We start from the raw sequence: 13,480 nt of genomic DNA, 5'->3' as shown, positions 1-13,480 counted from the left end.
TTGGTCCTCGCCTATCACCCCCGGGACGTAGTCCTCGATTCGCAAGGCCAAACTCTTTGCCAACAGCTTGGCGGCTACACTCAGTAACCCCCCGCTTCATTATACACCCTCACCAGCAGCAGACTTCGAACCTCTCAAACACACGGGCCCAACACCACCCTACCCTTATCATCCCTTACTCTGCTAATCACCCTCGCCACCTCTTGCTTAATTGCTGGACCAACATCCTGCTCGCCTTCTCCCCATACTCCTATACTGCCCCTCTGGCTATCTGTAATTGCCCCATCGCCTGCTCCATCTGGAGCCCCTGCCTCCAGGGCCTTGGATGCGTCCGCATACCCTCAATCTGATCCACCAGCCTTGCCATCTTCGCCCGCTCTGCTTTCTCCCTATGCTCTCGAATTGAGATAAACTCACCCAACCAGTGCTTTGAGTGCCTCTGACAGAGTGGCTGCCGTGACCTCCTCTGTATCGTTTAGGTCCATATACCACCAAATGGCAGCCCGCACCCTCACATCTTTGGGTTGTGGGGGCGAGGCCCACGCAAACACAGGGAGAATGTGCAAACTCCACACAGACAGTGACCCAGAGCCGGGATCGAACCCAGGTCCTCAGTGCTGTAGGCAACTGTGCCACCGTGCTGCCCACTCACCCCTTGATGTTCCCCCATGAAAAACCTGCCCTCCAGAAAACCTGCCATCAAAGAGTCTTTTAAAGAAAAAACTTATTTTAAACAAAAAAACACACACCTCAAGTTCCCAAGATTTTATAATAATCTTTATTGTCACAAGTAGGCTTACATTAACACTGCAATGAAGCTCCTGTGAAAATCCCCTGGTCGCCACATTCCGGCGCCTGTTCAGGTACACGGAGAATTCAGAATGTCCAATTCACTTAACAAGCACGTCTTTCTGGACTTCGTCTTCTGGAGCGATTCTCCAGCTCCTCCACCTTCTCCTTCAGCCTCTTTTGGGTTTCCTGCGTCAACCCCACCTCAGCCACCATCAAGGCCAGCTGTTCCTCGTGCCTCCCCCATTGCCTCCTCCACTTGCTGGATCGTCCAGCCCTGGGACTCTGGCCCCTGTTACATTCTCTCAGATCTCTTACTTAATCGGTTCCACCACTGTGGTGAGGTCTTCCAGGGCCTCTTTCCTCTGCTGGCAGAACTTTCCGTTAAGGAACTCTATTAACTGCTCTGTTGACCACTGGGTCGCCAGAGCAGCCCCCTTGTCTTCTGCCATCTTATCCGCACCACAAAGACTCTCCTGTTCCAGCAGCTCTTTCTTTCTTGCCCTACTCCTAGTCAGTGGATCCATCCAGCAGCCACACCAGAACAGTAAAACCTTCCCCAGGCACTCAAATGCTTCGCTCTTCGGGCAGGGAAAGGACTGAAAAAATCCGTCTTGAGCGGGAGCCATCAAATGTGCAACTGCTCACTCCATGGTCATCACCGGAAGACCTCGTTCTTGCCCTCTTTTACTTTTATGGGACACCTTCGGGATGAGTATTAAGGCTTGGCTGTGCTTGGTCCTGATCTTTGTTTTTGTCATTTTGCCATCTCGAAGGTATAGGCTGGCTGCTTGTTCCGCAGAGTCTGGATCTGCAGAGAGTTTAAATTGTGCTGCAAGAGTTGGTCGATTTTCCTTAGCATTTGGGTTCTTGGGGTATTGTTTTCTTTGTCATTTTGTTTTGCAGCTATGGGTGAGATGTAGATCTATAATGTTGCCTGTATTCTTTCAGGTGCAGACGGGTCATTTACCTGTTGAAGGATTTTGTCCCTGAATTATCCGGTCTTATTTGTTCCCATTATGTAATTACTATTATTTTGTGTTGTACCTGCTGTACGTTGATACCTATAGCTATCTTTTTGTGCTTTCTGCTTTTGTTTGTTTGATACAATCTTTTTTGTACAAAATAGAAAATCCCAATAAATAGACATTGGTTTAAAAAAAGACAAACCTTGCATCAAAACTTGTTGGTTTTAAATTCTGTACAAGAATCATTTTATTCTGTGTAATGTTCCAGGTAATGCCAAAGTTTAAGAAAAAGCTGTGAACGCCATAAAATGTTCAAGGGAAAACTTGGCAGTAATCCAAATTTTGGGGTTCAGTTGAAGAAGAAACTGCTAAACTGCTGTAGAATCGGAATCTTTCAAATAGATAATAGAATTGTAGTACTTCACATTGCCATTATGCAGCCATCACAGATTGATGCAAAGAAATTGAATTGTATATCTTAAACTTCTCTGTTAAGATGCCCTTGGATCATTTTGTACCTTTTCCTAGGCAGTCTGACATCGGAAATTCATTGCACAGCAAATTGGTACAAATTGCCACTCTGGAGCTTATTGTATTTTAATCTGCATCTAGGCTAAAAGTTTAAGGTTAGTTGACATGCAGTCAGCCAGCACCTGACCAAACACTCGAGCCGATGTAAGTGAAACTCTCCTCTGTTGGTCATTCTGAGTTAGTGTGTTTAACACTCCTCCAATAGAGGCAGTGTGCTTAACACTCGTTTGGCTCTGTTTCTTATTCTATACTCTGGAGTCGCCAGGTGCCATAAGAGACACCGTCACAAGCATCAAGGTCAAGTTCAAAGCAAAACACCAATTAGTAAGTCCAAACAGTTAGAGTTTATTATAACAATTATAATAAATACTCATTCACACGCTAAAGACTAACTTACTTCTCTACCATTAAACGACTAATACTTATCTAAGAAGGAACAGGCAAGGTCAGGGAACAAGGCCTTCGTTCCGTTCTGGTCTGCAACTTCTTGATACTACTGGTCGGCACGGGTATAAGTAATGCCTGGGTCAAGGTAGCGATCGTCGTTTTGGCACTTACCGATGGCTGCTGCTCAACGGCTGGTGTAAAAGAAAGGATCTGGAGGCTGGAGTCGGAGGCCGGAGACAAAACAGGAGCTGGAGACAAAACAGGAGCCAGAGACAAAACAGGCCGAACCATGTGTGGGACCTTCTTTTTATAGGTCCGTGCCCCTTGGGGCGGGCTCTCTCGCCTGCTGGGGATCGATTGGGTCTTTCCCAATCGATATGATTCGAACCCCCCTATCCTAGGGCCGTTCCTTGATGGCTGGGGCGGTTCTTAGGGCTTATTGTCCTGGTTTCGTTGGCGCCATTCTGTCTGCTTAGCTATTGAAAAGTATCAATCGATACTTAAGTGTATCTATTGTGTCCGGGGTTGTCCCGGTATCACCTCATTAGTATGTAGATCGTTTTCCTATTAACATCGCTGCCTGGACTCTGCAGCTGTGGGGAAACCGGTTTTTGCAAATGTCTGCAAGCTGTTTGCTCTTTACTGTCCGTTTTTCCCTGCACTCTTTGCAGTTCTCCATTTTGTATACTGGTGTCCATTTTAGATGGCTACACCTCCAATGAGTCTCATCACTTTGCTCTACATTCAAACTGAACGATCTTTCTCTGATCCTCACGTGTAAATTAGTTTAGTTCCTTGATAAAATTCCCCCAAATCATCCATTTATTTAACAGTTGTGGGTTTTGGCGAAGTGCGAAGAATATTGTGAAGTATATTTCAACCCTGCCTCCAATTTCTCATTTATGTGTTGTCCCTTGGCAATAACATCTGAAAGCACAGCGGAAGTTTTCAGGTGTACGCCCTACTTTACCTCACCACTGCCTCTCTCGATGACTCCACTGTTGCTAAATTATCATGATGTGGAGACGCCGGCGTTGGACTGGGGTGAGCACAGTAAGAAGTCTTACAACACCAGGTTAAAGTCCAACAGGTTTGTTTGGAATCACTAGCTTTCGGAGCGCAGTTGATGAAGGAGCTGCACTCTGAAAGCTGGTGTTTGAAACAAACCTGTTGGACTTTAACCTGGTGTTGTAAGACGTCTTACTTGGGCTAAATTATCAGACTGTTTATCCTACGTTAGTACTGGATGAACAAATTTCCTCCTATTAAATGTTGGGAAGACCAAAACAATTGTTTTTGATTTCCGTTCCCGCTACCAACACTATCCTTTTCCCTGACAACAGTGTGAAATTAAGCCAGTCATCTTAAAACCTTGGTGTCACATTTGATCCCCCGAGATGAGCTTCTGACCTCATTCATGCCATCAATAAGACCGCCTGTTTCCACCTTCATAACATCGCCCCTGTCTCAGCTCAGCTCATCTACTGCAACCCTCATCCATTCCTTTGTGACCTCCAGACTCAACCACACTCCTGGCTAGTCTCCGTAATTCTATCCTGCATAAACTTGAGGTCATCCAAAAGTCTGCTGTCTTAACTTGCACCAAGTCCCGCATTACCCTTTGTGTTTGCTGACCTGCACTGGCTCCTAGTCAAGCGGCATCTTGATTTTTAAATTCTCATCCTTGTTTTCAAATCCATTGCCTTGTCTCTCCCTTCCCTATATCCTCCAGCGCCCAACCCATCAAGATGAAAATGAAAATCGCTTATTGTCACGAGTAGGCTTCAATGAAGTTACTGTGAAAAGCCCCTAGTCGCCACATTCTGGCACCTGTTCTGGGGAGGCTGGTACGGGATTCGAACCGTGCTGCTGGCTTGCTTGGTCTGCTTTAAAAGCCAGCGATTTAGCCTGGTGAGCTAAACCAGCCCCTTCTAATTTTGACCTCTTAAGCATCCCTGATTTTAATTTTAAAAAAATTAATTTACAGGATGTGGGCGTCGCCGGTTAGACCAGCATTTATTGTCCACCCCTAGTTGTCCTTCAGAAGGTGAGCTGCCGACTTGAACCGCTGCAGTCCCTGAGGTGTAAGTACATCCACAGTGCTGTTGCGAAGGGAGTTCCAGGGTTTTGACCCAGTGACAGTGAAGGAATGGCAATATATTTCCAAGTCAGGATGGTGAGTGACTTGAAGGGGAACCTCCAGGTGGTGGAACCTCCAGGTATTTGCTGCCCTTGTCCTTCTAGATGGCAGTGGTCGTGGGGTTGGAAGTTGGAAGGTGCTGCCTTGGCGAGTTCCTGCAGTGCATCTTGTAGATTGTACACACGACTGCCACTGTTCGTCGGTGGTGTAGGGATTTAACGTTTGTGGAAAGGGGCGTAATCAAGCGGGCTGCTTTGTCCTGGATGGTGTTGAGCTTCTTGTTGGAGCTGCACTCATCCAGACAAGTGGAGAGCATGCTCTTATATTCTTGTGTCTTGTTGATGGTGGACATGCTTTTTTGTGTGTGTGTGTGTGTGTGTGTGTGTGTGTGTGTGGGGTGTGGGTGGTGTGGGTGGGGTGTGGTGTGGTGGGGTGGGGGGGGGGGAGCGGGGGGGAATCCCCAGGATGTTGATTGTGGGGGAATTCAGCAATGGTAATGCCATTGAATGTCATGGGGCGATGGCTACATCCTCTTGTAGGATATGGTCATTGCCTGGCACTTGTGTGGCACAAATCTAACTTGCCACTTCTCAGCCCAAGCCTGGATATTGTCCAGGTCTTGCTGCATTTGGACATGGACTGCTTCATTATCTGAGGAGTTGTGAATGGTGCTGACCATTGTGCAGTCATCCGTAAACATCCCCACTTCTGATCTTATGGAAAGGAGATCATTGATGAAGCAGCTGAAGATGGTTGGGCCTAGGACACTGCCCTGAGGTGACTGACCTCTAACCACCGCAACCTTTCTGCCAGATATGACTCCAACCAGCGGAGAGTTTCCCCTCCAATTCCCATTGGCTCCAATTTTGCTGGGGCTCCTTGATATCATACTTGTTCAAATGCTACCTTGATGTCAAGGGCAGTCACTCTTACTTCTCCTATGCATTCAACTTTTTTGTCCATGTTTGAACCAAGGCTGTAATGAGGTGAGTAGCTCAGTGATCCTGGAGGAACCCAAACCAAGCGTTCGTGAGCAGGTTATTGCTGAGTAAGTGCCATTTGATTGCACTGTTGATGTCTCCTTCCATCACTTTGGAGAGTAGACTGATGGGGCTATAATTGGCTGGGTTGGATTTGCCCTGTTTCTTGTTGACAGGACACACCTGGGTAATTTTCCACATTGTCGGGTCGATGCCAGTGTTGTAGCTACACTAGAACAACTTGGTTAAGTGTGCGGAAGGTCCTGGACCACAAGTCTTCAGTGCTATTGCCGGAATATTGTCAGGGCCTTCCATCGTTTCTTGATATCACGTGGAGTGAATCGTATTGGCTGAAGACTGACATCTGAGATGCTGGGGATCTCTGGAGGAGACCAAGATAGACCATCCACTTGCCACTTTTGGCTGAAGATTGTTGCGCATGTTTCAACCTTGTCCTTTGCACGAATGTGATGGGCACCTCCATCTTTGAGGATGGGGATATTTGTGGAGCCTCCTCCTCCAGTGAGTTTAATGGCCTGTCACCATTCACAGCTGGATGTGGTGGGACCGCAGAGCTTAGATCTAATGTGTTTGCTGTGGAATTGCTTAGCTCTGTCTTTTACTTGGTGCTTATGCTGTTTGGCACACAAGTTGTCCTGTGTTGTAGCTTCACCAGGTGTACACCTCATTTTTCGGTTTGCCTGGTGTTGTTCCTGGCATGCTGTCCTGTACTCTTCATTGAATCAGGGTTGATCCCCTGGCTTGATGGTAATGGTAGAGTGGGGGATATGCTGTGCCATGTGGTTGCAGATTGTGGTTGAATGCTGATGGCCCACAGAGTCTCATGGATGAGTTGCTAGATCTGTTCAAAATCTATCTCATTTAGCACGGTGGTAGTGCCACACAACACGATGGAGGGTATCCTCAATGTGAAGATGGTACTTTGACTCCACAAGGACTATGATGGTCACTTCTACTGATACTGTCATGGACAGATGCATTTACAGCAGGCAGTTTGGTGAGGATGAGGTCAAGTATGTTCTTCCCTCTTGTTGGTTCCCTCTTCACCTGCTGCAGTCTAGCGGCTATGTCCTTTAGGACCCGGCCAGCTCGGTCTGTGGTGTTACTACCGAGCCACCCTTGGGCATTGAAGTCCCTCACCCAGAGTATATTCTGCACCATTGCCACCCTCTGTGCTTCCGTCAAGTGATTTTCAACATGGAGCAGTACTGATTCATCAGCTGATGGTGGCCAGTATGTGGCAATCAGCAGGAGGTTTTCTTGCCCATGTTTAACCTGAAGCCATGAGACTTCATGAGGTCCAGAGTCATTGTTGAGGACTCCCAGGGCAACTCCCTCCCAACTGTGTATACCACTGTGCCACCGCCTCTGCTGGGTCTGTCCTGCCGGTGAAGAATGGTGATAGTGCTGTCTGGGACATTGTCTGTAAGGTATGATTCTGTGAGTATGACTATGTCAGGCTGTTGCTTGACTAGTCAGTGAGACAGCTCTCCTAACTTTGCCACAAGTCCCCCACATGTTAGTAAGGACGTTGCAGGGTCGACAGGGCTGGGTTTGCTGTTGTCGATGCGGGGTGGTATGTCTGGTTTCCTTTTTTGTGTTTTCATAGTTATTGAATACAACTGAGTGGCTTGCTAGGTCATTTGAATGCATTTAAGAGTCAACCACATTGCTGTGGATCTGAAGTCACATGCAGGCCAGACCGGGTAAGGATGGCAGATTTCCTTCCCTTTTACAACAATCAACAATGGTTTCATTGTCATCACTAGACTTGTAATTCCAGATATTTTGTTGAGTTTAAATTCCACCACCTGTGGGATTTGAACCCAGGTCCCCATATTATTACTCTGGGCCTCTGGATTGTTAGTCCAGTACCACTATGCTGCCACCTCCCCACCATTGGTGACCATGCCTTCGGTTGCCTCGGACTTGACTGTTCCCCTACACCTGTTCATTTCTCTTACCTCTTTTTAGTGCACACCGTTTAAACCTACCCCTCTGATCAATCTTTTGGTCATCTGACCTAATTGCTCTGTGTGGCTGTATTTGCCTTTAATAATGCCCATGTGTTGCATTTTGGGGTGATTTATTATGTTAAAGGTGCTACATAAGATCTTGTAATGTGGATGCAGGATTCAGTTGATGCTAATTGAGTAAATGGGCTGAACTTTTTTCCAAAAAATATATACTTGAGGAATTCCAATCTGAGTATCTCCTTTCTTTGCAAACGAGCATTGCACTTCCCTACATTCTGCTGTGATGCATAAAGTTTTACTGGTTCCTCACACCTCTACGTGAGAACTTTGATGCAAATAGTTTTTTTTTCCAATGCCTAAACTGAAAAGCCAGAGATTTTGAAAACTACAATGAGAATTCAATGGCCCGGGATTGAATAGCCCAATTGGTGAACAACTAGTATTAATGCATTGACTGGATAAACTGAACATTCTGATATAAAAGTTTGCCACTGGATTTATTTTCTTAAATGAAGTTTGTATTTTTCTGCAGAGTTTGAGCACCAGCTATGGTAACATTTGATTAAAATTTAATGAAAAATTATTAATAGAATCACCAATATTTGGTTTCAAGTGTGGATGCCTCACTATGGCACCAGTCCAGCTTATTCTGCTTAGTTTCTGGGAAGTGACTCTCACTTCCCAGAGAGATTTGTTATAACCATTCAGCCCTTTTGGAATGAAGTACATATTTAGTTGGCACCTCTATTGTATCATATTTATGCAATCAATAAAACCTGTTTGTGTCTGTAAATGAGCTGCATCAAGATGGGGAGTGGGAGAGACAAGTATTTGGAGTACAGTACTGAATTTACAGGGGCTGGTTTAGCTCACTGAGCCAAATCGCTGACTTCAAGCAGGCCAGCAGCACGGTTCAATTCCCGTACCAGCCTCCCCGGACAGGCGCCGGAATGTGGCGACTAGGGGCTTTTCACAGTAACTTCATTGAAGCCTACTCGTGACAATAAGCGATTTTCATTTTCATTTCATTTCAATTGAGGTTGGGGAGAATGTAGCTTTTTGAATGTAATTTTATTTTGAAGAAGCTAACTCCACTTTTGACTTTTCCACTTTGATTGAAACACACATACAATACTGAAGTCTCAATACTAACTCAAACTTCAAACATAAATTGGCAGTGGCTGGAATAGTGCGTCTTTCAGAATGGCTTCTTATGAACAAAATTTTGCTAAAATAAAAACACATGGTTGAGCTCAACGTTACGCGGAGGTGCTTACTGCTAGAATTCAAGGAAGTGAATCTTTTAAAACTAAACTTTTACTTTTAGATTTTGAAAAGAATTTCCATTCTTAATCTTGGAAAGAATTTCAATAAATTTCTCATGGATGTTGAGTATAAAATGTGCACAACATTTCTGAAAGGTGTATTTTAAAGTTAGCCTCGTTAACGTCAAAGATCCCAATGCTCAAATTGACAAAGAACAGGAGAGTTGTCTGTATCCTGGCCAAACCACAAAAACTGTTTATCTGGTGATTTTATGTGTGCTGTATGTGGAACCTTGCTAATTGGCTGCTGAATTTTATTTTGTTACAAGACTTTGAAGTGCTTAATTGACTGTAATAATCCTTCCTTGAAGTCACGAAAACCACTTTTTGGTGAAATTTTAGGTGAACTGAAAATTGGGTTTTAGCCGTGTATTGAAGGGGAAAAGGTTTTTGGTTGCATTGAGTTAAGGGATGTTCCTCTTCCCAACACAATTACAGGATTTGACTGAAACTTTAAAATTAATAACTAAAGCTGCTGGCTGCAGACAGACTTGGCGCTTAATGGGCACAATTTTTGTAAAATGGCAGATTATTTGACAAGGCTGTTCGAAAGCATTTGGGATCCTGGGCTTTATAATTACAGCCATAGAGTAGAAAAGCAAGCAGGTTACACAGAAGCTTCATAAATCATGGGTTACTGCTCAGCTAGAATTCTGTGTCCATTTCTGGGTATCCCCGTTTTGGAAGGGTGTCGAGGCTTAGCAGAGTGAATTTAATGGAACGATGCCATGGACAGGCACTTCAATTACATGGAGAAACTCAAAAAACAGAAGCAAAGAAGGTTAAAGGGAGATATAATAGAGCTGTTGAAAATTATGAAAGATTTTAATCGAAACAGTTTCCCCCAATTTATTCTATTGGCAGGAGATTCATTAATCAGAGGGGAGATTGGATTTTTTTTCCCCTGCAGCGAGTTATGATCTAAAATGCACTTATGAAAGTGGGATAGATGATGGTTTTCAATAGTTAGTTTCAAAATGGAACTAGATAAATATTTGAAAAGGCAACATTTGAAGGACCATGAAGAAAGAGGAGGGGGATGCAACCAATTGGGTTGCTTTATCAAAGTGTGGGCACAGGTCCAATGAGCTGAATAGTCTTCCTCAATTCTGAATATTGCATCTCTGAATCATTTGATGTATTTTCAGAAGTGATCGAGTCTGATTGCCTGAAGGTCACAGTGGAAATCCGTCGCCCTTCCTCCCCAACACAACTTGCCATTTACATTGTGGACCAGATTCCATTTTTTAAATAATTCATTCATGGGATGTGGGCATTGCTGGCTAGGCCAGGATTTATTGCTCATCCCTAATTGCCTTCTGGAAGATGGATCTGAGCTGCCTTCTTGGACTGCTGCAACCCAAGTGGTGTAGGAACAGCCACAGTGCTGTTAGAAGGGAGTTAATAATCTTTATTAGTGTCATAAGTCTGCTTACATTAACATTGCAATGAAGTTACTGTGAAAAGCCCCTAGTCGCCACATTCCGCGCCTGTTCAGGTACACAGAGGGAGAATTCAGAATGTCCAAATTACCTAACCGCACGTCTTTCCGGACTTGTGGGAGGAATCCGGAGCACCCGGAGGAAACCCACGCAGATACTGGGAGAACGTGCAGACTCCACACAGGCAGTGATCTAAGCCGGAAATCGAACCTGGGACCCTGGCGCTGTGAAGCATCGGTGCTAACCACTATGCAACCGTGTCACCGAGTTCTAGGATTTTGAACCAGTGACCGTGATGGGATGACCCCGGGGGTGTTGATAGTGGGGAATTCAGCGATGGTAATGCCATTGACTGTAAAGAGGCGATGGTTAGATTCCCTCACTGGATATGGTCATTGCCTGGCACGTGTGGCATGAATGTTACTTGCCATGACCCAAGCCTGGATATTGTCCAGGTCTTGCTGCCTATGGACATGGACTGCTTCAGTATCTGAGGAGTCATGAATGGTTCTGAACATTGTGCAATTATATGATGGCAGGAAGGTCATTTGAGCTTGGGATACCCCGATGAATCTGAAACAGTGCTAAATATGAAGGCTATGGTCTTGTGCTTGACCAATCTTTTTCTGGTTATTAAACATTTTTATGACTCCTTTCTTCCTTCACCACCTACAAAAAAACTGTATTCCAGACTTGTAAGGTGGCTGCTGGTGAGAGATGATCATTCATTCTTCCGGGTACTGTTAATGCAATATTTTGGTGGGCCTTGAGGCTTTTGTTTATTGTGAAGCACCTTTACAGTAAGTGCTGCAAATGGCAGTCAAACATCAGTATTTGAAGCAAGAGGAATTTGAGCAAGCAAGTGGAGATCTATCTTGTTAAAGGTGTAAAATGGCGGTGTGATACAGCCTTTATATTGTTGTTAAGTTGATTGTTGTGTTGAAAATAGGAGTGTCCACAAGGAGTCTTTTGTTGGCTCTGTTTCTTCTGAAGATGGTGTACAGTTCCACCGGTGATGGTAGCAGCAGCCCTCCAGTATCTTGCTAAGTGGCCATTAATTCTTGTTAGATATCGAACAGTGAGTGTCTTGTTTAACATCCACATGCATGCAGTGTCACTGCACAACAATTGAAGTGAATCAAGAAATCTAAATTTCTCCCCAGGTGGGGCATACAGAGGACACTTAGGCTGCTGCCCTCATTCGGCAAAAACCAAGGACTGAGCCTGCAACCTTTTTCTATTTAATTCTGTGTTGTACCAGGCACTTAAAAAAAAAAATCACTAAGTTAATGGTGGAATTTAATGGGGATCTGAGACTTTTATAACAGTGTGCAAATGCAGATTTTCGTGTGTTAACCTTTGTTCTTGGATTCACTGCCTGGCAGAAGCTTAGAGATCATTCTTTATAACCTGCTTTTCTGAGAAAGTGTAGTTCAATCCTAATGGATGCCCCAAGGGGACAAGGCTTCAATTCAATTTATTGGATCGCCAACAAAGGAGACTCCGAACCCCGCGAGCTTAGGACACGACCAAAACTTGTGTACATGGTTAGCCTGGCCCCTTTCACAACACTCTCACTCATCCTCCACCTCGCAAATAGCATGCTCATCCCGGATTTGGTCAAATGGCCCTGTGCACTACCTTCAACTGTATCAGTATCAGCCCTAACCTCGCCTGTGCTATATGCCTCCCATAAACCCCTGGTTCCCCCCTCTGCCCCGGACTGCTGATCTTTGAAGTACCGTCTTCTGAATCCTAGCTACTTTCCCCGCCCAAATGAACGTCAAAACCAGTCTCTCCACTTCCCCAAAAAAAGGATTTTGGGGAAAAAAAAAACAGCGAGCACCGAAATAAAAACAGAAAACTTGGCCGGACATTCATTTTTACCAGCCGAGTTCTGCCAGCCAAGGATGGAGGAAGGCTGCCCCACCTCTGCAAGTCTGCTTTCATCCTGTTCACCAGGCTCGTAAAATTCAATTTCTGAAATGATATGCGGTACCTCTGCCTCGTTCCCCTGTGCAGCTGAAATTATCCCAAACACATTGTTTGAATGGGCACTAACCGTGGATGTCTTTGGCCCTATCTCAAACCATTCCAACACTGCAAACAAATATCCCCATTCTACCCTATCGAAGGCTGTCTCAACATCCAACACCACAATGACCTCCTCCCTCCCTTCCGCTGGGGACAATACCACATTCAACAGTCGTCTCACATTCAACGATAAGCGCTTATCCTTCACAAACCCTGCCTGATGTTCCCCAATAGCCTGCGGGAGACACCCCTTCAATCTTAGCGCGAACACCTCAGCCAGAATCTTGACATCTACATTTAATAATTAAATTGGATGGTACGACCCACACTCCTTCTGCAGATCTTTTTCTTTTAAGAGCTATAGCACAAAACATTTTCTTGAAAAGATATGTATTTAAAATTTGTTTAATGTGGGTGATGTATTGGGGTAGGATTATGAGCTACAACATACACTGATATGTTTTTGCTTGTGAAGGATTTATGCAGTTCGTGCCATTGTTACAATTTGAATGCAAGCTTATGGACTATTCATTTGAATACTCAGTCAGCAAGCCAGGTTTATTTCACTTGTTAATTTCACAAGTGGTGGTTCTTCTAGCGGCACGTTAATACAGTGGTTAGCACTGTTGCTTCACAGCACCAGGGTCCCAGGTTCGATTCCCGGCTTGGGTCATTGTCTGCGCGGCGTCTGCATGTTCTCCCCGTGTCTGCGTGGGTTTCCTCCGGGTGCTCCGGTTTCCTCCCACAAGTCCCGAAAGACGTACTATTAGGTGAATTGGACATTCTGAATTCTCCCTCTGTGACCCGAACAGGCACCGGAATGTGGCGACGAGGGTGATTTTCACAGTAACCTCATTGCAGTGTTAATGTGAGCCTACTTGTGACAA

The 13,480-nt window shown here is 45.0% G+C and overlaps 1 protein-coding gene across 3 annotated transcripts in view; it reads left to right on the top strand.

Annotated features, from left to right (window-relative positions):
• The window catches only part of ikzf4 (IKAROS family zinc finger 4), a 235,272-nt gene that overhangs the window by 62,753 nt on the left and 159,039 nt on the right, over positions 1–13,480 (top strand). The window lies entirely within an intron of this gene.

Source organism: Scyliorhinus canicula, chromosome 28, assembly GCF_902713615.1.
Source record: "Scyliorhinus canicula chromosome 28, sScyCan1.1, whole genome shotgun sequence".
NCBI classification, from domain to species: Eukaryota; Metazoa; Chordata; class Chondrichthyes; order Carcharhiniformes; family Scyliorhinidae; genus Scyliorhinus; species Scyliorhinus canicula.
Note: the sequence above shows the minus strand (reverse complement) of the source record. Positions and strands in the feature narration are given on the sequence as shown.